The 22,582-nt window shown below is 43.0% G+C and overlaps 1 protein-coding gene across 1 annotated transcript in view; it reads left to right on the top strand.

Annotated features, from left to right (window-relative positions):
- The window catches only part of LOC141171112 (uncharacterized), a 425,073-nt gene that overhangs the window by 396,044 nt on the left and 6,447 nt on the right, over positions 1 to 22,582 (top strand). The window lies entirely within an intron of this gene.

Raw genomic sequence — 22,582 nt, 5'->3', positions numbered from 1 at the left:
TTCGTCGAACACCTTCGAACACCGTTAAAACCAATGGCAGGCAAACAAAAACACATAGAAACACATAGAAAACACCTTCAAAGGTGTCCAAAAGCTGACAAACTGCTCAGAAGACACAACTAACACATGGAAAAGTGACAAGTACATATAGTCATGCGAAAAGAAAAGAGGTGGAGGAGTAAAAGGAGGGGGAGACACAGATATAGGCATGTCATGCCCTTCTAAAATCCAAAAAGTGAGAAGCCGAGACGGCCAGTCCGCTCCTGCCCGTGCCACCTCCGTGTCGCCGGGTTTGTGCCAGAGCCGCGGTGAACCCTGACGGCCAGCCCCCCTCTCCCAATACTGGTGCCTGTCCGCTGGTGGGTCGAGAGAGCCCCCCTGTGGTGGAGGCAGCTCTAAGCTTTTTAATTTAAATTGTCCCTCTAATTTGAATGAATACACTTTAAATCCATTTACAAGGATCTATTGGAGGGCAAGTCTCATGCCAGCAGCCGCGTAATTCCAGCTCCAGTAGCGTCCACTAAAGCTGTTGCAGTTAAAAAGCTTTTATAAGGATCGAGCTCGGCTGTCCACCGCAAGGCATCCTAGTGCCAGTCCCAGCCCCTATGCCTTGGGGTGCCTCCTGATGCTCTTCACTGAGTATCCCGTGGTCCCGAAGCATTTCCTTCGAAAAAATTAAGTGTCCAAACTACAGGTGGTGTAGCTTGCTTAACAGCCGGGATAATCCGCTGACTAGCAGACACTGCTACTAGGCACAAAGTATTTCCTGGGCTAGATGCAGTTAAAAATTTGTAAGTAGATACTTTCGTTGGATGCTGAGAAAGCATTCCATAGAGTCTCCTGGCACGCCATATATGATTCTCTTAAAAAGCTTGGGGTAGGGGTCTAGGGGACCCTTTTATAGCCAAAATCACGGCCCTGTATCACAATACGTCACCTAGGCTGAAGATAAATGGAACTGTAGCACCGAGGGCTCGGTTGCTACAGACGTATTGCACCTCACCCAGAGGTGTGATATCTCACTCTCAGATAAGGATGGAGTGTGGATCAGGACCCGACACCTGCATGCATTACACCACATTGCCGTGGGGCAGGGCGACCAATATGCCCCTGAGATGGGCACGACAGTCCCTGTCCCTGGCTGGAGTGGGGGGAGGGAACACTGAGGAAGGGGAACCCTGCAGTGCAGGAGCAGGGAGGAAGCAGTTCCTGGGTGCATTGAGAAGGGAGTATAAAAGGTGGGCACCATCTTAGTTCAGTGCAGAGAAGTCTGAGCAGAAGTGGCAGGGAGCAGGGGCTCTGCATGAGCTCTGCTCCGGAGGCGGGCCTAGTAACAGAGGCCCAGGCCTGCAAGAGGGAGAAGGAAGGAAGAGGAGCGGAGAAGGCTCCAGGAATGAGGAATGAAGGGATCCCAGGGGTGCGGACGGGCGAGTCGCCACCGCACGCCCGAATCCACCTGCGTGGAGGGGTCAGGCCAAAGGGGGAGACCGGTCCCCGAACTAGTGGAGGCAGGAAACGACCCTCAGCTAGAAACCGGAGGCTCTGACATTTTATGTGGCGCAGCCCCTTGCTCCACCCGCTAGGAAGGCACCACATAGGGTCAGGGAAACTGGCGCCAAGTTTACCAAGAGGAGGCCCGAGGCAGCCGGACAGAAGTGTTGGTAAGAAAGGCCAGACAAAGGACACACAAAGGGGGTCCTGTGAAGCGCTCCAAAGTTATCTGGGAGTTGTCTGAGCCCCTCACCTGGTGAGCACAGTACGACGTGGGCAGCCGTTACCTGCAGACGTGGTCTGGATAATAAGAACTGTGAGTAAAGGCCCTGAACTGCATCACTGACTCCGTGTCGTTACTGCTGCTGCCCTGCACCATCACCCCCATCCTCCGCATACACTGCCCTGAGGCTATACTCCTCCCGTGGGGAGTTATGCTACGCTCTGCTGCACCCACAACACCAGCCTTAGCGGTCTGCCCTGTAGCGGCGGTTCACTCTGACCGCAATCCACGGGTGGCGTAGTCGGACATTTAAACATCAAAACCACATAAATAGTTCCGCCACTGGTTTGACCGCCCTGAGCCACGGAACCGGATCGCAGCCACGAAGACTACAACCACCAGCATCCACCAAAAAGGGTCCGGCTCCGGGTGTCCCAAGGCCCAGGGGGTGCGTCAGAACATTTTCATCACCTTTCACAATCACCAATGGGACAAGGCAGGGATGTCCTCTGTCCCCTCTCTTATACATCCTAGTGACGGAGCACCTGCTCTCATCAATTCGCCATAACCCCAATATTAGGTGGATTGAGGTGGGAGGCACCGAGTACAAGTGCTCTCTATTTGCTGATGATGTCCTAGTATATATCACTCAATCACATATATCCATCCCTGCTGTTATGGCTGAAATAGATCACTTTGTTACATGGTAAAATTTTAAAATCAATGCAGCGAAGTCTGAGGCCCTCGATGTCTCCCTCCCTAAATCCATATAGGATTCCATCCAGTCCAACTTTCCCTTTGCCTGGCCCTCACAGGGTATCAAATACTTAGGAATTCCTATTCATAGAGACCTCTCCCATCTATGTTATCTTAATTTTGGGCCCTTTATTGAACAATTCCATACAGACCACGGTTGGCAAGTTAGAACTGTAAGATTCACTACGTGAACCACTGGTGTTTTGTGGAAAAGCACATGTACACCGCGTTCCAAATTATTATGCAAAAAGTGTTTAGGAGTGATAAGGGAAGAATTTTTTTGTTTGTCAGTTAAACTCATTGATGGTGATGTGTGTCAGGGCTCTTTATATCACTGTAAGCAATTGCAGACACCTGTGCTAATTAGTTTGGCAGGTGTGTCCAATGAAAGGCAAGACTACTTAAGAAGGCTGTTGTTATGTTCTGCTACCAAAGCTAAGGAAAGAGAGGAGATCTGTCCCTACTATAGGACTCAGCTGAATCCCTACGATGTAACAGGGAACCTGATCCTGCGATCAGACCTGCTAAAGTCCTAATCTAGTCTGTACGGAGACCTTTAGATGTGGGGAGGGAATCCCTACAAGTACTAAGGACTGGGAGGAATATGGGACACCTCCTAACAGAAATAGTAGCAGACAGACGAACAAACAAAATAGATAGAACATAGAGGTCCGTAGACCAAGCAAACTAACAGAGTTAGATACAGAGCACAGGCTAGCTAGAAAGTAGATATACAATGAAGTCCAGCAAAGCCAGAAGGGCGGAGCAGGACTAAATAGGCCAACAAGGTCATGTGACCAGCAAAGGAAAAAAAAACCTAACAGCAAGGTTCTAACAGTACCCCCCCTTCTAAGAGGATCCTCCGGATCCCCTAGGACCAGGCTTATCAGGAAATCTCCTGTGAAACGCTCTGATAAGTCTGGACGCGGAAACATCATCTGACCTCACCCAAGAGTTATCCTCGGGTCCAAAACCTTTCCAGGCCACAAGATACTGCAAACTACCTCTATACCGTCTAGAGTCAAGGATGCGAGAAATTTCATATTCCCCGTCCTCCACCACCGGAGGAACAGAGGCAGAGGCGTCACCATCCGACACAACAGCTTTTTTTAACAGAGAGACATGAAAGACCGGATTAATTCTCCAGGAGGTAGGAACCTCCAACCTAACAGCAGATTGGTTGACAACCTGAAGCACCTTAAAGGGCCCTACAAACTTGGGACCCAATTTCTTAGAAGGAATCCTCAACCGCAGATTCCTAGAGGACAACCAAACCATGTCACCAACAGCAAACAAAACCTCCTGTCGTTTCCTATCAAAGTAGTCTTTAGATTTTCTGTTGGCCTCCTGAAGATTACCACGCACATCCGTCCAAACTCTTTCCAAATCACCGGAAAAATTCTCCTCCTCAGGCACGGCAGATCCCAACTTGGAGAACGACCCAAACGACGGATGTCTCCCAGAACAACAAAAAAAAGGCGAACAACCAGCAGAAGAAGATGTATGATTGTTCAGAGCAAATTCGGCAAGTGGCAGAAACTCAGACCACCCCTCTTGATTGTCTGCCACAAAACAACGCAAGAACTGCTCAACATCCTGGTTTTTCCTTTCTGTCTGGCCATTAGATTCAGGATGATATCCGGACGAAAACGACAAATGAATTCCCAACCTGTCACAAAAGGCACGCCAAAAACGAGCCACGAACTGAGGACCCCTATCAGAAACAATGTCAGTAGGAACGCCATGAAGTCTGACAATTTCCTTGACAAAGGCCTTAGCGAGAGTTTTAGCGCAGGGCAGTTTGACGAAGGGAACCAAGTGACACATCTTGCTAAAACGGTCCACGACCACCCAGATGACAGTAAAACCCTCAGAGGGGGGAAGGTCAGTTATAAAGTCCATAGCCAAATGTGTCCAAGGAGCACTGGGGACCTCCAAAGGACAAAGCAACCCCGCAGCAGGAGTATGTGAGGACTTCGATCTAGCACATATAGTACATTGGCGTACCCACTTAATGACTTCCTTCTGCCATCCAGGCCACCAAAAACTGCGACCCACCAGTCTCTTGGTCTCAGAGATTCCGGGATGACCTGCCAACCGAGATTCGTGACACTCAACAAACAAATCTCTCCTAAAGGTCCCAGGCACAAACAACCTCCCATGAGGAGTGTTAGATGGGGAATTCTCCTGAGCTTTAAGAATCTCATCTTTCAAAACGGAGTCTAAAGCAGCTATCACAACACCTTCTTGTAAAATGTTCTCCTCTTTCTCAGCACCGACTATGGGAGAAAAACTGCGAGACAAGGCATCCGCCTTAACATTCTTAGTACCAGGGATGTAAGTAACGGAGAAATTAAACCGCGAGAAAAACAGTGCCCACCTAGCCTGACGGGCATTCAGGCGCTTGGCAGCATCAAGATATATCAGATTTTTATGATCCGTAAGAACCTGAACGGGAAATTCTGCACCTTCCAAGAAGTGGCGCCAGTGTTCAAATGCGAGTTTAATAGCCAATAATTCCCGATTACCAATATCGTAATTCAGTTCAGTCTCCGAAAATTTTTTTGAAAAAAAGGCACAGGGATGTAATCCATCCCCGTTATCCTGAGACAATACTGCGCCAACCCCCACAGATGAAGCATCAACCTCAACCAAAAATGGCTTAGTCACATCAGGCTGCATAAGGATGGGAGCAGAGGTGAACCTCTCCTTGAGATACACAAAAGCTTCAATGGCCTCAGAAGACCACTGAACCGCATCAGCACCTTTCCTGGTGAGATCAGTCAGAGGTTTGACAATACTAGAACATTTTTTTATGAATTTTCTATAGTAATTGGCGAAACCCAAAAACCTCTGTATCGATTTCAAACCAATAGGCCTAGGCCATTCCTGCACAGCCTGAACCTTAACCGGATCCATCTCAAAACCTTCGCTGGAGATAATGTAGCCCAAAAAACTAATTCTCTGTACAGCGAACTCACATTTCTCCAGCTTAGCAAAAAGCGAATTGTCCATTAATAACTGTAATACCTCACGCATGCTCCGCCAATGAGACTCCAGATCTGGCGAGTGTTAAAAGCAGTCTTCCATTCATCACCCTCCTTCATGCGCAACAGATTGTATGCCCCCTTAAGGTCAATTTTAGAGAACCACTTGGCCCCCAATAACTGGTTAAACAGATCAGGAATCAATGGCAGTGGGTAAGGATTGCGTACCGTAATTTTGTTAATCTCACGAAAATCCAGACAAGGACGTAAACAGACGTCCTTTTTTTTTACAAAAAAAAATCCAACCGCCACAGGAGACTTAGAGGGCCTAATGTGACCGGCGGCCAAACTTGTCTGTATGTATTCCTCCAAAGCCTTCCTCTCAGGAATAGTAAGGTTAAATAAACGACTCTTAGGAAGAGTCGCTCCAGGGACAAATTCAATAGAACAATCATAGTCTCTATGGGGAGGCAAAACCTGCGATTCTTTCTCAGAAAAAACTCTCCAAAAATCCTGAATAGGAACAGGCAATTCTCCCCTATCCAAAGCTGCAATACGCCCGTTACAACACTTGTCATAACATTTATGGCTCCAGGATTTAATTTCACTGGTAGACCAATCCAGTACAGGATTGTGAAATTTTAACCAGGGCAAACCCAATATTACTGGAGAAGGCAAGTTATTCAACACTACCAAATCCAATTTCTCATGGTGAACACCATTAATAGTGAGAGGAAATTCACTGACCTTGAGAGTAATATTCTTCAAAGGGGAACCATCCACAGAAACCACAGCAATGGGGGATGATAAAGGTTCAGGTTTTAAATTGAGTTTTTCCACGAATCCCCCATCAATTACATTCAGTGTAGACCCGCAATCAACAAACACCCGAAATTCCATCAATTTTTCCTGAGCAATCGTGGAAGCAGCTAAAAATATACCCTTGGAATTTAAACAGGCAATACGGGCGTGACTGACCATTTTTTTTTCTTTCTTCATACGAAGCTCACAGCCTTTAATCAAATGACCAGATTTTCCGCAATAGAAACACAAGCCTTCCGAAAAACGACGGTCTTTTTCTTGAGAGCGAGGTGCCACCGATCCAATCTCCATCGGTTCACCACTGTTAGTACACACATTATCATAACCAGAAACTGACATAGCAGAGGATTTGCTCTCATTAACCCTAGCACGCAGTCTTCTATCCACCCGTATAGCTAATTGCATAGCCTGTTGCAAATCCTCAGGTGTAGGATAAGCAATTAGCAGGTCTTTAACCCTTTCACTGAGCCCAGCAAGAAATAGACTTTTCAGAGCAGAATCGTTCCACCCTGTTTGAGTGGACCAACGACGAAAATGTGTACAATATTTTTCCACATTACCCGATCCTTGTTTTAAACGTCTCAACTCAGTCTCAGCTGATGCGACACGGTCAGGATCATCATATAATAGTCCCAAAGCAGAAAAAAAACTATCCACTGATCTGAAGCATGAATCACTAGGTTGCAAAGAAAAGGCCCACTCCTGAGGCTCTTTGCGCAAAAGTGACATTATGAACCCTACGCGCTGGGATTCATCCCCAGAGGACTTAGGTCTCAAACGAAAATACAATAAGCAAGCATTTTTAAATGAAAAAAATTCTCGGTGTTCACCAAAAAATAAATCCGGCAAACATACCTTAGGCTCCAAGAAATGTGCTCCAGGACAGTTACTCACGTGCTGACGGAGCTCGGCCACCTCCAGAGAGAGTCCCTGCAGGCGATGAGCCAAATCCTGAACCGACACCATGATGGAACAGAAAAATCTTTCCTTAGAGAATTTGCTGGCTGGACTTACTGTTATGTTCTGCTACCAAAGCTAAGGAAAGAGAGGAGATCTGTCCCTACTATAGGACTCAGCTGAATCCCTACGATGTAACAGGGAACCTGATCCTGCGATCAGACCTGCTAAAGTCCTAATCTAGTCTGTACGGAGACCTATAGATGTGGGGAGGGAATCCCTACAAGTACTAAGGACTGGGAGGAATATGGGACACCTCCTAACAGAAATAGTAGCAGACAGACGAACAAACAAAATAGATAGAACATAGAGGTCCGTAGACCAAGCAAACTAACAGAGTTAGATACAGAGCACAGGCTAGCTAGAAAGTAGATATACAATGAAGTCCAGCAAAGCCAGAAGGGCGGAGCAGGACTAAATAGGCCAACAAGGTCATGTGACCAGCAAAGGAAAAAAAAACCTAACAGCAAGGTTCTAACAGCTGTCCCACATTATTAAGCAGCCTACATTTTCTGCCAAAATGGGAAAGAAAAAGGATGTGTCGGCTGCTGAGAAGCAACAAATTGTGGAGTGTTTAGGTCAAGGCATGACTACAATCAACATTGTGCGATGATCAGGATGAAGTGTCTTGGCAATCAAGAAGTATGTAGCTGATTCACAGTACACACGTGTGCGTGCTGATAAGGGCAAATTGAGGACTCTTTCCTACAGGCAATTACGTCAGGTTAAAAGAGCAGCGGCAAAAAAGCCTTGTCATAGCAGCAGACAAGTTTTTGAAGCTGCTGGTGCCTCCAACGTCCCCCGAACAACAAGATGCAGGGTCCTTCAGAGGTTTGCAGCTGTGCGTAAGCCATCCTGTCGACCTCCTCTATCCACTGCACACAAGCAGAAACAGTTCCAGTGGGCCAAACAATACATGAAGACTGACTTCAAAACTGTTTTGTTCATGGATGAGTGCCGTGCAACACTCGATGGTCCAGATGGATGGAGTGGAGGATGGCTGGTTTATGGACACCCCACGCAAACACGGCTACAGCGCCAACAAGGAGGAGGTGGAGTAATGTTTTGGGCTGGAATCATGGGGAGAGAGATTGTCGGCCCCTTTAGGATCCCTGAAGGGGTAAAGATGAACTCCATAATGTATGTGGAGTTTCTCAAACAGCACTTCCTGCCATGGTTCAAGAAGAAGAACCGTGTATTCCACAGCAAGATCATTTTCATGCATGATAATGCACCGTCTCATGCTGCACATAACACATCTGCATCTCTGGCTGATATGGGCATAAAAGGGGACAAACTTATGGTGTGACCCCCATGCTCCCCTGACCTCTTCCCCATTCAGAACCTCTGGAGCATCATCAAAAGGAGTGTCTATGATGGCGGGAGGCAGTTCACATCTAAGCAACAGCTCTGGGAGGGTATTCTGTCCTCATGCAAAACAATTGAAGCAGAAACCATCCAAAACCTGACAAATTCAATGGACGAGAGAGTTCAGAAGCTCCTTTCGAACAAGGGGTCCTATGTGCAAATGTAACATCACCTAGAATAAAGTTTTGAGTTGAAAACCCTTTGATTTCAGTTTCTAATAACCTGCTAATGCTTATAATTTCAAAAATGACCATTTTTTTGCTCTTTATTAAAATGAAAAGGTTGATCGAAGAGTGTGGGGGATCTAAGAGTGTGGCAACCCAGTAGTCAGGATTACTTCAAATTCTGACAATCTGAGGGTCATGTTGCAGGTAGTGCAGCAAGAAGGCACTCATGTGTCTTGCGCATCTATGAGCCCCAAAATTATTTTCCGGGCTAGATGCAGCTAAAAATTATTATTAATTTTAAATCTGGTGGAGCTTAGTATAGATGGCCTAATAGAATCAGTACTGCACACTGCTACAAAGCCCAAATTATTTTCCAGCCAAGATACAGATAAACATGATTAGTAATTTGAAAGCTTAAAAAGGTTGGTGAGGTGATTTTAACCAATCATCAAGCTTTTACTCTCCCCAGGATGACACAGGGGTAGAAAAGTCATTTCGGATCCATGATTTGTTCATCTTTATGAACGTGAGTCTGTCTACATTATCAGTGGAGAGCTGCGTGCGCTTATCTGTCAGCACACCACCAGCAGCGCTGAACACACGTTCAGACAGAACGCTGGCTGCGGGGCATGACAAGATCTCCAAGGCGTAAGTGGCGAGCTCCGGCCATTTATCCAGATTGGAAGCCCAAAAAGAGCAAGGGTCCAGTGACACAGTCATGGCTTTAATGTTTACTTGGAGATACTCCTGTACCATCGTCTCTAGGCGTTGACTATGTGTCAGACTTCTTGTCTCCTGTGGCCTTGCAAAGGATGGGCTAAAAAAGTGGTGAAATGATTCCGCAAAATTGATGCTACCAGCAGATACTGTGTTTCTGTTACGGTTTGAGTGCTGAACACTCGACCGTCCCACGGTTGGCAAGTTGGAACTGTGAGATTCACTACGTGCACCACTGGTGTTTTGTGGAAAAGCACATGTAAGATTCTGCAACAGTCTCTGCTGATACTCCTGCATGCGTGCATCCCTTTCTATGGCAGGAATAATTTCTGCAAATTTACTTTTGTACCGGGGATCTAACAGTGTGGCAACCCAGTAGTCAGGATTATTTCTAATTCTCACAATTCGAGGGTCATGTTGCAGGTAGTGCAGCAAGAAGGCACTCATGTGTCTTGCGCATCCAGGAGCACCAAGTCCCTGTTGTGTTGGTGGCGAGGTAACAATCATGCTTCCTTCTTCTGTCCTCTCCCCCCAACCTCGCACAACAGATATGTGATAAAGGTCTCCCTCATCTGATGAGTCTTCCATCAGTTCGTCCTCCACTTTTCCTGGGCTCCTGCACCTTTCTCACTAGTTTGGCTGCTACCATGCACCCTGGTAAAACCATCTCCCCCACCCTCACATGCCTGCCGCCTTGGTGCTGCCGACTGTCTGGACCTTGCAGATGTTAGCCCTTCCGCATACAACTCCTCCTCCTCTACTTCCTCCACCTCCTCTTGTGCCACCACCTGACTCCGAATTCTGTTTAACATGTGCTCCAGCATGTAAATCACCGGAATAGTCATGCTGATAATGGCATCGTCAGCACTAAACATCTTCGTCGCCATTTCAAAACTGTGCAGAAGGGTGCATAGGTCCCTGATCTGAGACCACTCCTCCAGCGTGATTTGCCCCACCTCTGGATCTCGTTGGCCCAGGCTATGCGTCAGAACGTATTGCACCAGGGCTTGTCGGTGCTGCCACAGTCGCTGCAACATGTGCAGAGTTGAATTCCACCGGGTAGACACATCGCATTTTAGCCGGTGAAGTGGCAGGCCCAACGACTTCTGTAGAGATGTAAGTCGCTGAGCTGTGGGATGCGAACGGCGGAAGTGAGCACACAGCGACCGTGCCCTCTGCAGAAGGCCATCTAGTCCGGGATAGTGGGCTAAAAATTGCTGGACAACCAGGTTCAACACGTGAGCCATACAAGGCAAGTGTGTGACATTGCCCCGGCGAAGGGCCACACCCAGGTTTGCAGCATTGTCGCATGAGGGAATGAGGGTCTACATTATGGTCAGAACCTTCTGCGTCTGGTCCTGGATCCGACTCATAAAGATTCTGGGCATCAGTGCAGATCATTTCCTCGTCTGGATTCACAGAAGCTCTGGAGCCGACCTCTGATTCCCAGGCTATAGTATGAGTAAACAGCTCTGCAAACTCAACCATCTGTTCTACCCCATACTCAGACAGGCAGCTGGAGATTTGGGAGCTGTGAGGAAGCAAGTGCGATTGGGGTGACACCTCTGAGGACTGGAGTATTTGTGATGTTGAAGTTGAGGTGGAGGAGAGCCTACTTAAAGGAGCACTTGATATCCGTTGAAGCACCTGCTCTTTTTGTGCCTCATCTGGAATTTGTAACGATTGTCATGGCCGTAAGAAAGAGATCTTATCACATTGTCCGCTAAAAGAAGTAGACATTTTAGTTTGGCTGGAAGATGGTCTTTCTTCTGCAGATGTTACTGTTGCTTTAACACCTACCCCACGGACACAACCTTTTTTCCCCTTCCCAACACGCCTATTCCCCTTTCCACCAGCAGCAGGCCTTTTTCCACTCATTGTGGTGGTTAACTAATTCACAACTCTGGAGTTGTTTGCACAAAAAAACAATGGATGGGAACCGAGCAGAGCTCAGTGGCCAAACTGTGGTATTAGGCCAAAAGTATTGGCTGGGTTAGATGCAGATAAAAATTATATTGAATTTGCAACCTGATGGAGGTCAGTAAAGATGGACTAATAGAACAAGTCCCACACACTGCTAGAAGCCTTTTCAGAGCTCGATGCAGAAAAATATTATATTGAATTTGCAACCTGGTGGAGGTTACTATAGATGGACTAATAGACCAAGTCCCACACACTGCTAGAAGCCGAAATATTTTTTCACAGCTAGATGCAGAAAAAAAATATATTGAATTTGCAACCTGATGGAGGTCAGTATAGATGGACTAATAGACCAAGTCCCACACACTGCTAGAAGCCCAAATATTTTTTCAGAGCTAGATGCAGAAAAAAATTACATTGAATTTGCAACCTGATGGAGGTCAGTATAGATGGACTAATAGACCAAGTCTCACACACTGCTAGAAGCCCAAATATTTTTTCAGAGCTAGATGCAGATAAAAATTATTTTTAATTTGCAACCTGGTGGAGGTTAGCATAGATGGACTAATAGACCAAGTCCCACACACTGCTAGAAGCCCAAATATTTTTTCAGAGCTAGATGCAGATAAAAATTATTTTTAATTTGCAACCTGGTGGAGGTTAGTATAGATGGACTAATAGACCAAGTCCCACACACTGCTAGAAGCCCAAATATTTTTTCAGAGCTAGATGCAGATAAAAATTATTTTTAATTTGCAACCTGATGGAGGTCAGTATAGATGGACTAATAGACCAAGTCTCACACACTGCTAGAAGCCCAAATATTTTTTCAGAGCGAGATACAGATAAAAATTATTTTTAATTTGCAACCTGGTGGAGGTTAGCATAGATGGACTAATAGACCAAGTCCCACACACTGCTAGAAGCCGAAATATTTTTTCAGAGCTAGATGCAGAAAAAACTATATTAAATTTGCAACCTGATGGAGGTCAGTATAGATGGACTAATAGACCAAGTCCCACACACTGCTAGAAGCCCAAATATTTTTTCAGAGCTAGATGCAGAAAAAAATTATATTGAATTTGCAACCTGATGGAGGTCAGTATAGATGGACTAATAGACCAAGTCTCACACACTGCTAGAAGCCCAAATATTTTTTCAGAACTAGATGCAGATAAAAATTATTTTTAATTTGCAACCTGATGGAGGTTAGCATAGATGGACTAATAGATCAAGTCCCACACACTGATAGAAGCCCAAATATTTTTTCAGAGCTAGATGCAGATAAAAATTATTTTTAATTTGCAACCTGGTGGAGGTTAGTATAGATGGACTAATAGACCAAGTCCCACACACTGCTAGAAGCCCAAATATTTTTTCAGAGCTAGATGCAGATAAAAATTATTTTTAATTTGCAACCTGGTGGAGGTTAGTATAGATGGACTAATAGACCAAGTCCCACACACTGCTAGAAGCCGAAATATTTTTTCAGAGCTAGATGCAGAAAAAAATTATATTGAATTTGCAACCTGATGGAGGTCGGTATAGAAGGACTAATAGACCAAGTCCCACACACTGCTAGAAGCCCAAATATTTTTTCAGAGCTAGATGCAGAAAAAAATTATATTGAATTTGCAACCTGATGGAGGTCAGTATAGATGGACTAATAGACCAAGTCCCACACACTGCTAGAAGCCGAAATATTTTTTCAGAGCTAGATGCAGAAAAAATTATATTGAATTTGCAACCTGATGGAGGTCAGTATAGATGGACTAATAGACCAAGTCCCACACACTGCTAGAAGCCCAAATATTTTTTCAGAGCTAGATGCAGATAAAAATTAGTTTTAATTTGCAACCTGGTGGAGGTTAGTATAGATGGACTAATAGACCAAGTCCCACACACTGCTAGAAGCCGAAATATTTTTTCAGAGCTAAATGCAGAAAAAAATAATATTGAATTTGCAACCTGATGGAGGTCAGTATAGATGGACTAATAGACCAAGTCCCACACACTGCTAGAAGCCCAAATATTTTTTCAGAGCTAGATGCAGAAAAAAATTATATTGAATTTGCAACCTGATGGAGGTCAGTATAGATGGACTAATAGACCAAGTCCCACACACTGCTAGAAGCCCAAATATTTTTTCAGAGCTAGATGCAGAAAAAAATTATATTGAATTTGCAACCTGATGGAGGTCAGTATAGATGGACTAATAGACCAAGTCCCACACACTGCTAGAAGCCGAAATATTTTTTCAGCACTAGATGCAGAAAAAAAATATTTTTAATTTGCAACCTGATGGAGGTCAGTATAGATGGACTAATAGAGCAAGTCCCACACACTGCTAGAAGCCCAAATATTTTTTCAGAGCTAGATGCAGAAAATAATTATATTGAATTTGCAACCTGATGGAGGTCAGTATAGATGGACTAATAGAACAAGTCCCACACACTGCTAGAAGCCCAAATATTTTTTCAGAGCTAGATGCTGATAAAAATTATTTTTAATTTGCAACCTGATGGAGGTCAGCATAGATGGACTAAAAGACCAAGTCCCACACACTGCTTGAAGCCCAAATATTTTTTCAGAGATAGATGCAGATAAAAATTATTTTTAATTTGCAACCTGGTGGAGGTTAGTATAGATGGACTAATAGACCTAGTCCCACACACTGCTAGAAGCCGAAATATTTTTATAGAGCTAGATGCAGAAAAAAATTATATTGAATTTGCAACCTGATGGAGGTCAGTATAGATGGACTAATAGACCAAGTCCCACACACTGCTAGAAACCCAAATATTTTCTCAGAGCTAGATGCAGAAAAAAATTATATTGAATTTGCAACCTGATGGAGGTCAGTATAGATGGACTAATAGACCAAGTCCCACACACTGCTAGAAACCCAAATATTTTTTCAGAGCTAGATGCAGAAAAAAATTATATTGAATTTGCAACCTGATGAAGGTCAGTATAGATGGACTAATAGATCAAGTCCCACACACTGCTAGAAGCCGAAATATTTTTTCAGAGCTAGATGCAGAAAAAAATTATATTGAATTTGCAATCTGATGGAGGTCAGTATAGATGGACTAATAGACCAAGTCCCACACACTGCTAGAAGCCCAAATATTTTTTCAGAGCGAGATGCAGAAAAATATTATATTGAATTTGCAACCTGGTGGAGGTCAGTATAGATGGACTAATAGACCAAGTCCCACACACTGCTAGAAGCCGAAATATTTTTTCAGAGCTAGATGCAGAAAAAATTATATTGAATTTGCAACCTGATGGAGGTCAGTATAGATGGACTAATAGACCAAGTCCCACACACTGCTAGAAGCCCAAATATTTTTTCAGAGCTAGATGCAGATAAAAATTAGTTTTAATTTGCAACCTGGTGGAGGTTAGTATAGATGGACTAATAGACCAAGTCCCACACACTGCTAGAAGCCCAAATATTTTTTCAGAGCTAAATGCAGAAAAAAATAATATTGAATTTGCAACCTGATGGAGGTCAGTATAGATGGACTAATAGACCAAGTCCCACACACTGCTAGAAGCCCAAATATTTTTTCAGAGCTAGATGCAGAAAAAAATTATATTGAATTTGCAACCTGATGGAGGTCAGTATAGATGGACTAATAGACCAAGTCCCACACACTGCTAGAAGCCGAAATATTTTTTCAGCGCTAGATGCAGAAAAAAAATATTTTTAATTTGCAACCTGATGGAGGTCAGTATAGATGGACTAATAGAGCAAGTCCCACACACTGCTAGAAGCCCAAATATTTTTTCAGAGCTAGATGCAGAAAATAATTATATTGAATTTGCAACCTGATGGAGGTCAGTATAGATGGACTAATAGAACAAGTCCCACACACTGCTAGAAGCCCAAATATTTTTTCAGAGCTAGATGCTGATAAAAATTATTTTTAATTTGCAACCTGATGGAGGTCAGCATAGATGGACTAATAGACCAAGTCCCACACACTGCTTGAAGCCCAAATATTTTTTCAGAGATAGATGCAGATAAAAATTATTTTTAATTTGCAACCTGGTGGAGGTTAGTATAGATGGACTAATAGACCTAGTCCCACACACTGCTAGAAGCCGAAATATTTTTATAGAGCTAGATGCAGAAAAAAATGATATTGAATTTGCAACCTGATGGAGGTCAGTATAGATGGACTAATAGACCAAGTCCCACACACTGCTAGAAGCCCAAATTTTTTTCCAGAGCTAGATGCAGAAAAAAATTATATTGAATTTGCAACCTGATGGAGGTCAGTATAGATGGACTAATAGACCAAGTCCCACACACTGCTAGAAGCCCAAATATTTTTTCAGAGATAGATGCAGATAAAAATTGTTTTTAATTTGCAACCTGGTGGAGGTCAGTATAGATGGACTAATAGACCAAGTCCCACACACTGCTAGAAGCCCAAATATTTTTTCAGAGCTAGATGCAGAAAAAAATTATATTGAATTTGCAACCTGATGGAGGTCAGTATAGATGGACTAATAGACCAAGTCCCACACACTGCTAGAAACCCAAATATTTTTTCAGAGCTAGATGCAGAAGAAAATTATATTGAATTTGCAACCTGATGGAGGTCAGTATAGATGGACTAATAGACCAAGTCCCACACACTGCTAGAAACCCAAATATTTTTTCAGAGCTAGATGCAGAAAAAAATTATATTGAATTTGCAACCTGATGAAGGTCAGTATAGATGGACTAATAGATCAAGTCCCACACACTGCTAGAAGCCAAAATATTTTTTCAGAGCTCGATGCAGAAAAATATTATATTGAATTTGCAACCTGGTGGAGGTCAGTATAGATGGACTAATAGACCAAGTCCCACACACTGCTAGAAGCCGAAATATTTTTTCAGAGCTAGATGCAGAAAAAATTATATTGAATTTGCAACCTGATGGAGGTCAGTATAGATGGACTAATAGACCAAGTCCCACACACTGCTAGAAGCCCAAATATTTTTTCAGAGCTAGATGCAGATAAAAATTAGTTTTAATTTGCAATCTGGTGGAGGTTAGTATAGATGGACTAATAGACCAAGTCCCACACACTGCTAGAAGCCGAAATATTTTTTCAGAGCTAAATGCAGAAAAAAATAATATTGAATTTGCAACCTGATGGAGGTCAGTATAGATGGACTAATAGACCAAGTCCCACACACTGCTAGAAGCCCAAATATTTTTTCAGAGCTAGATGCAGAAAAAAATTATATTGAATTTGCAACCTGATGAATGTCAGTATAGATGGACTAATAGACCAAGTCCCACACACTGCTAGAAGCCCAAATATTTTTTCAGAGCTAGATGCAGAAAAAAATTATATTGAATTTGCAACCTGATGGAGGTCAGTATAGATGGACTAATAGACCAAGTCCCACACACTGCTAGAAGCCGAAATATTTTTTCAGCGCTAGATGCAGAAAAAAAATATTTTTAATTTGCAACCTGATGGAGGTCAGTATAGATGGACTAATAGAGCAAGTCCCACACACTGCTAGAAGCCCAAATATTTTTTCAGAGCTAGATGCAGAAAAAAATTATATTGAATTTGCAACCTGATGGAGGTCAGTATAGATGGACTAATAGACCAAGTCCCACACACTGCTAGAAGCCCAAATATTTTTTCAGAGATAGATGCAGATAAAACTTGTTTTTAATTTGCAACCTGGTGGAGGTCAGTATAGATGGACTAATAGACCAAGTCCCACACACTGCTAGAAGCCCAAATATTTTTTTAGAGCTAGATACAGAAAAAAATTATATTGAATTTGCAACCTGATGGAGGTCAGTATAGATGGACTAATAGACCAAGTCCCACACACTGCTAGAAACCCAAATATTTTTTCAGAGCTAGATGCAGAAAAAAATTATATTGAATTTGCAACCTGATGGAGGTCAGTATAGATGGACTAATAGACCAAGTCCCACACACTGCTAGAAACCCAAATATTTTTTCAGAGCTAGATGCAGAAAAAAATTATATTGAATTTGCAACCTGATGAAGGTCAGTATAGATGGACTAATAGATCAAGTCCCACACACTGCTAGAAGCCGAAATATTTTTTCAGAGCTAGATGCAGAAAAAAATTATATTGAATTTGCAACCTGATGGAGGTCAGTATAGATGGACTAATAGACCAAGTCCCACACACTGCTAGAAGCCCAAATATTTTTTCAGAGCTCAATGCAGAAAAATATTATATTGAATTTGCAACCTGGTGGAGGTTAGTATAGATGGACTAATAGAATGATGCTATGCCCAAAAGGTTTTACTTCACTAGGTGCAGTAAAAAAATTGGCATTCTATACACAGGTGGTGTAGCTTGCAACACAGGTAGGCTACTCCACTGACTAACACACTCTGCAATAGGCCAAAAAGGATTTGCTTTGCTAGATTTAGCCAAATGCTGTGAAAAAAACTTGCACAGCACTGGCACAGACCTGCCTGACAAAAACTGATAGGAACTGATGTAACTTAGTCCTGAAAAGGACTGCAATTACAATTAGTCTTTACTCCCAACCTATCTATTTAAGAGCACAGACCTGCCTGATAAAAGTCGCAGGAAATGATGTAACCTAGTCCTTAAAAGGACTGCAATCACAACTCTTCCCTACTCCCAAGCTTTCTGTAGATTTGTGCGAAAATTGGCTTGAAATTAAGAAGGTATAGCGCACACAGCAACAGCGGTGCCGTCTAACACGCAGCTGCAGCAGTGAGAAAATGGTGGCGACGGGGAAAATGGCTGGGTCTTATAGGGCAAGGACATGTGACATACACTGCCAATGACACATGCCCTTGCTTGTGTGAAAAAAAGCACTTCGCTCCGTGTGTGCGCTGCTGATAGGTTGACAGATTGCACCTCCCCACTGTAAATGCGGGAAAGAGGAAAAAAAATGGAGATCTTCATTATTTCTGCAGAGATCCATCCCCTGCCCCTCCCCCCGCCCCGCTGTACACTCAAACTGCGTATTAACATTAATTTTCAGCATTACTGAGAAAAAATCCAGTTATGATTTTGGTGCACGAACAGTTATCGAACATAACCTAGAGCAGCCGAATTTTTTTCAAATCGTTCGTGTTCGCCAAAACAGCTCGAATTTGAGATTGGCGAACAGTTCGAGTCGAACACCGCTCATCTCTACTTACTATATACCACCTACTAGTTGATTTCAATTGCAGAAATTCGAAATCAGCCATGCAGATGTCTGCTGTTGGAGAAAATAAGGATCATGCATATGGTACAGTAGTTTAAAGGGGTATTCTCAAGTTTAAAAGTTATGCCCTATCCATGTGATAGGTGATAACTTTTTGATTACTGGAGATCTGACCGCAACCAATTTCAAGAACTGGGGCTCTCAGCTGGATTTACTCTTGGTCCAGTGAGAACTAGTTGTACCCCTGTCAACCCCATAACCTGTATCTGTACTGTACATTTTTATGTAAATGTTCCTATCCCTATGATTAAAGGTAATCTGTCACCAGGTTTTTTAACACCTAATCTGAGAGCAGCATAATGTAGAGACAGAGACCTACTGGGCTGCTTGCTGTAGTTTTGATAAAATCAACTGTTTTATCAGCAGAAGATTATCACTAAGGACTAATAAACCTCCTGCCATGTAGTTGTAACATGGCACGGGGTGTTAGCCGTGGGCGAGGTACTCGTGTTCTATGCCCCTGCATGCTACAGAAAAATGGGAATCCTGGCTGGATGTTTGGACTTTAGTCATGGGGGTGCTACACCCTTGCAGACCGCATGATGCCGGTGACTTCGGCTGGCCAGGACCGGATGTTGTAAAGTTCAATGAGGGAGACCACCACTCAAAAATAAACTGTCTTTTACTAAACAATAACCTAAAGAAGAGTATTTACAGTGGTTAGCGGGTGCAGATCTTCATGGACGTTTCTCTTAACGCAAAAAATATCTTCATACACATTGTTTCTTTTCTTCCTAAACTCACTCGGTTCCTCTGCCTTCACCACAACCCAGCACAGTGCTTCGGGAGCTCCCCTTGTCCACAATAACAGCACTACAGTCCAGTAAGTGAGAGTCTTATTTCTCAATCCTTTTTTCCTTATGGGAGCTACTTAAGCCACTATGACTGTTCCTCACCACCTTTGCTTGCCGATGTCTTGGAACTACCACATGGGGCACGTTCTTCGTCTCACATTCCCTGCTCTGATTCGTTCTATTACCTCCTTGGCTTGCGGACGAGGCACTGTCCTGCTAGGCCTCTTGCCCCAGATTCCGTCTCCGGTAAATCACTCACTCCTTCTATCAGTTTACCTCGTCTCTTTTCTGGATCACGCCTCAGTCTCCTCTCACTTCAGGGACATACACTTCATGCGGCTCGGCTCCATGGTCAGAATATACTGTAGGTCTGCTTCTGCTGCACGCTAGGCCCTATCTACCCTCCTGATAGGAAACTCCCTCTATCTCTTCACTTTAGCGTCTCTCACTCTGGGCTAATCCCAACTATTAACCCTTACCATTTCTGTTAACCCACTGCTGCTGGGTAGAATACAATCTATCACCAATAAAGTACATTACTAAATACATTATAGAGCAAGATACACTGCAACAATACTTCATTGGAGAACGTGGGCAGAACTTGCATCTTCTTACATAGTATTCCATATTCATGAGCTCTGTATAAATCCATTCCCACCACTGATGGACAGCTTTCTGGCTATGCACAGTGTACACAGAAAGCTGTCAATTGGTGCTGTGAATGGGGTTAGACAAAGTTCAGCATTCAGAGAACTGATAGGTCTGCATCAGATAAACAGTGATTATCAAAACTACAGCAAGCAGCCCAGTAAGTGATACATTGCTGGAATCACATCATGCTCTCAGATGGGCTACCAAAATCCTGGTGACAAATTCCCTTTAAAATATATAGCAATTGAGTTCTATAACAGTATTCTTAAGTAAGGCACAGAGTATCCCCATGCAAGGACTAAGAATTTCATTTCCATAAGCTGAAGATTATCATATAGAAGAACACATATGACTTTTAAGACACAGGAGGTCAATGCAATGTTCATTAATGTAATAAGAGTTTAATCCATTTAGGAAGAGCTTTAATATAGTTGTCAAACCTATCACATACAATTTCTACCAATCTAATTTAGATCTATATTCTGTTGACCTCAGCATAAATCATACTGCCTTCCTGGCAGCTCCTTGTCATGTTCCCAGAAGAAAAACGTGGTGTTTAATGCAGCAAGGCTACAGCGTGTGACCTGCCATAAAGATATGATGCAGATTTATTTTGTCTTTCAACCTTTTTTAGATATAATTCTTGCATACTGATTTTAACATTCATAGATGTTGCTGTATTTGGACAGCTAGATACATAATTCTTAGATGGATTCTTAGATACAAGTAAGAGCTTGGCATAAATTGTCCTTACATGGTCCTATTACGAACATCATTCCTATCTGAAAAATGAGCGATTTAGGCAGTAGGAATACATAACAAAGTTGCTTATATGTGTAGTATATTAAAGTTCCCTCAAAAGAATAACTTCTTTTTAGCTGTCCCAAGTGGACTGTGAATGGGCACACCAACTATTCTAACATATGGCATTGAACTCAATGAGTGTTTTACAATATGATACATATGTTCAGTCTGAAGTATCTAGAATCCTGACCTGTATTATTCAACTCCTGGCTGTCACACTGTCTATACACTTCAATGGAAATGTCGTTATGTTTTCATGTAGCCACATCTCCACTATGATATATGTGAAATACAGCGACCAGAAATTTACTTGACAGGGTCAGTGAACTCCTTTTCTCCCAATAGGTAAGGATCCAAGATGTGGTATTTATGGTCAGAAAATGCCAAGGGATTTGTGAGGAGGTTGCAGGGACGTCAAGGTAAAAAGATGGAAGATGCTCTGTTAAAGAAGATGGACACAAAAGGTGAACGGGTATAGGAGGGGTTAGGGCAGGGGTCTCAAACTCTGCTAAGTATATGGGCCGCACATAGAAAAAATGTGAATTTGAAGGGCCACATTCTTTGCAGGAGGATATGAAATTTTTAATGATACCATATTGTTTTTTCTATACACCTTTTGGATCATTTTTTGAACAGTTTTGGCTTTATTTTATTCTTTTAAATGGCATTCATTTTATGGGCTATGGTACAGGTTTATAGTTTTTGCAAGTTTACAGTTTTTACAATTTTTATTTCCTTTTTGTGTATCCTAATTTGCCACATACAGTGATTTTTTTTCTTACAATTGCACCATATACAACCCCTGGCAAAAATTAAGGAATCACCGGGCTCGGAGGATGTTCATTCAGTTGTTTAATGTTGTTGAAAAAAAGCAGATCACAGACATGGCACAAAACTAAAGTCATTTCAAATGGCAACTTTATGGCTTTAAGAAACACTAAAAGAAATCAAGATTAAAAATGTGGTACTCAGTAAGGGTAATTTTATTTTCGGACCAAGCAGAGGGAAAAAATTATGACCCACACATAAGAAGCATTGGAGTGTATCAGTGCTATTCATAATGTTAATGAGCACTATTATCCTGCAACTCCTAGTTAAGCTAAAGTAGGGTAACCTTTGAAATGAATCACATATAGATACCTGTAGCCATTTCCTCCTCACTGTGCCGACGCCATTATGAATAGCACTGATACACTCCAATGGTTCTTATGTGTGGGTTATAGACTTGATCCTTTGAAGTTTTAATCTATGCAAACTGTACCTCCTTTCTACTGTTGCCGTAGGCATGAGTATTGCTCTCTGTTTTTATTCCTTGTTTTTTTGTGTTATTCTCTTTGTAATTAATAAAGTAATGTGTAATATATGAAACCTATTGGCTTTTTCATTATTGGTACTCCAGATACTGACACATGTAGACCCATTCAAATGATTGGGTCTGGGCACAAGTCTGTGTGTTTTCATGGACCGTGTGTCCATGGGCAAAATACGCTGACATGTCTGTTTTCACCTGCAGCACAGGCCGCAAAACATCCCGCACATGTGCACACTGATGACACACGGATGACATCCGTGTGTCATCCGTGTGACGCGTACCGGCGCCTGGGAATCAGCGGTACAGTTTGCCCTGTACCCAAGTGCTGGGTGCTGCAGGTATCTGTCATCATTGTCC

Source organism: Phyllobates terribilis, unplaced genomic scaffold (genome assembly GCF_046119375.1).
Source record: "Phyllobates terribilis strain yellow unplaced genomic scaffold, ASM4611937v1 Scaffold_1__5_contigs__length_1240528914, whole genome shotgun sequence".
In the NCBI taxonomy this organism is placed as follows: domain Eukaryota; kingdom Metazoa; phylum Chordata; class Amphibia; order Anura; family Dendrobatidae; genus Phyllobates; species Phyllobates terribilis.
This window is presented reverse-complemented; position numbering and strand designations above follow the sequence as displayed.